Consider the following 2,842-nt stretch of genomic DNA (forward strand, 5'->3'; position numbering starts at 1 on the left):
ACAGACACTTAGAATTTTCCACTGTATAGGCAATCCCTACCTAATTGTTTAGCAGGAAGTATCTCAACAATCTGTACAGCAGATGTCACTACCTCGCTTAACACTAGCAGATGAAGAAATAAGGGCAGAAGAGTCATATGCTAATGGAAAAGATGCACAGAGAAACTGCTGCATGGGCATAGATAATACACCTCTCTCCGGCCATCTGTCCTACCATGTGTGTTGCACATCACTAGAGGATGTGAGAAGGGGTGGACAGCTGAGTACAACTTACAAAGAGCTTTTTCAGAGTGAAAATATGATTGCTTTCAATAGTAGTGTGACATTGGAGTATGCACATTTTTATTAATATTGCAAGGAATGTATTACTAATATTATTTAAAGAACCAAAGGCTTTAAGTATTACATACTTTTATAAATATAAATTAGTGTCATGTCACTCAATATTTTCCATCACTGTGTTCTGGTATTATTTCTTGAGTGGCAAGGAAAAATGCATAGTTATTCTGAGATGCAAGAATTACACATGGCAGTTTCTTTGTATGACACCATTTCTGCATAAATGACTGAAACAAAGGCTGAGAGGAGATTCTGTAGGACACCGCAAACCAAGGTAATGCTTACAAAGCTCTGAGCCAAAGAGGTGCGGTATCTATAGTGCTGTATTACCCTGGCATTAATTCATATTACCCTGGCAATCAAGTCAGAACTCAGCTTAGTACCTTAGTAGTTTGAGTGCCATGTTAAAAAAATTAAATTTTAAAATACTGCCCCTGAATTATATTTTTGCATGTATATATAAACAAATCAAATCAGGCAATCAGCTTTCCAGAATTATTTCTTAAAAAGTAGAACTATCTTTGACTCTGTTTGAGGAAAAAAAAAAAAAGAAAAGAAAAAACATACTGAATAACTAGTTGGGAGAAATGGCCTGTGCCTCAAAACAAGCAAACAAACAAATAAAATCCTAAAACTAGGTTGTCAGTTTTTAGATAGATAAGAAGAAAGATAATTCCAAGAATTTCACTTAGAATATATATATTTCACTTAGAATATATATGGACCTAGTTAAATCAACAGTCATTCAAACATACAGTTGACATCAGGAATTAATATGTAGCATGTAGAAAAATTGTATAACCTCTTTGAGAGCAAACTGGCTCTCTGGTCACAAACAATTTGGTGGCAGCAATATAGATTTTAATACTGAGAAAAATATTGTGTTTTGTAAATAGACATATGATAATTAGCTTCCTAATACTAGGATAATAAGACAGTCAAACTAGGTAAAATAATAGCTATGTTTGGGATTTCAAGAAATAAACTTCAAAACTGTTGTCAATATCAATGGTATCTAAAGATATTACATATTCTTTTTCTAGTTTATGGATTTCCTTAAGTTTTCACACTGAAACAACTGAAAGCAATCTGAGGAAATTGTGAAGCGATAAGACAAAAAACAAGACGAAACTCCACAGTGAATTGACATTGTAATGAATATAGTAGATTACACACAATGTAGGAAGAAAAAAAAAAATAGAGAATAGATTATATAGAGCATGCTCTTTTTTTTTTTTTTAAGAGACAGAGTCTCGCTCTGTCGCCCAGGCTGGAGGGCAGTGGCTGGATCTCGGCTCACTGCAAGCTCCGCCTCCCAGGTTCCCGCCATTCTCCTGCCTCAGCCTCCCGAGTAGCTGGGACTACAGGGGCGCCCCACCACGCCTGGCTAATTTTTTTGTGTTTTTAGTAGAGAGGCGGTTTCACCGTGTTAGCCAGAATGGTCTCGATCTCCTGACCTTGTGATCCACTCGCTCCTGTCTCCCAAAGTGATGGGATTACAGTCGTGAGCCACCGCGCTGACCAGATATTGGTTATTTATAGAGACAAAATCACATTTCCCTCCATGGTCTGTAAGATATGATGTAATCTGTTTTTCTTTAGGACCCAAAATTTAACTCTGACTAAAGTTGAGGAAGTAATAGGCATGTCAGCTTTCAATAAAAGGCACACAAAACAGTGTTTCTATCAATGTACAAATACTTGCAAAACAGTCTAGTTACCCCATCTTTACTCTTGTCAAAAAACAGTTTTCTTTGAAGAAGAGAGTTGAAATTATACTTCAAAACTAGGAGTTATATGCACTTCTTCCTCTGAGACCGTCATTTTGGCAGCAGTCTCTCAGAAATTATTTCATATTCCTTAAGCCTCAATCAGGTCTTCAACTTTCTGTTCCACAGGTGACAAAATTACATCTTATAAAGAGTTTTGAATTCATTATGAAAAATAATAGATCTTTAGGATTTAAAAGTAAAAGAAACATGCTGGGCAAGTATGTGGATCATCCATTTCCTCATTTTATAGTGACATAATCTTTGATTTGATTAAAATGTTTGACTGTGCTCAAGTAGAAAAAATTACGTGTATTAGTAGCCCCTTAGTAGCTTCCATAGGGGTTACAAAGAATTCAAAGCAATTTTCTTCTTGTCACACTGTGTGAGGCTTACTTTCAGTACTAAAAATAAACAATATAAATAAAAATAAACAAAATAAATAAAAATAAAAAATATAAAACAGTCTTCCCTGAAACACAGAAACAAAATACAACAACAACAACAAATGTGCCCTAAATCATAAGCATAGCGTATGTCTTGGTTGGCCATCTTAGAAAAAATACAGCCAGTCAGTAAAGCAATCAAAGGCTAAGGCAATGAAAAGCAGTCAAAATTCTAAGCTAGGTCTGTTCAAATTATTTTTATTATAAAAAATTCTCCTGATTATTTCATTTCTCCTTGAAAAGAATTTCAAACTGTACAGACATCCCTGTAAGCATCTTATGTATGAG

The 2,842-nt window shown here is 35.0% G+C and overlaps 1 long non-coding RNA gene across 1 annotated transcript in view; it reads right to left on the reverse strand.

The window, feature by feature from the left end:
* Nucleotides 1–1,581: 1,581 nt before the first annotated feature.
* Nucleotides 1,582–2,842, reverse strand: part of LOC105537626 — a 29,773-nt gene continuing 28,512 nt past the window's right edge. Inside the window, exon 3 of the long non-coding RNA XR_001005743.1 lies at nucleotides 1,582–1,791. This is a non-coding gene — a long non-coding RNA (uncharacterized LOC105537626). The remainder of the gene's footprint in view (nucleotides 1,792–2,842) is intronic.

The sequence above is a fragment of the Mandrillus leucophaeus genome, unplaced genomic scaffold, assembly GCF_000951045.1.
Source record: "Mandrillus leucophaeus isolate KB7577 unplaced genomic scaffold, Mleu.le_1.0 Scaffold1769, whole genome shotgun sequence".
NCBI lineage: Eukaryota > Metazoa > Chordata > Mammalia > Primates > Cercopithecidae > Mandrillus > Mandrillus leucophaeus.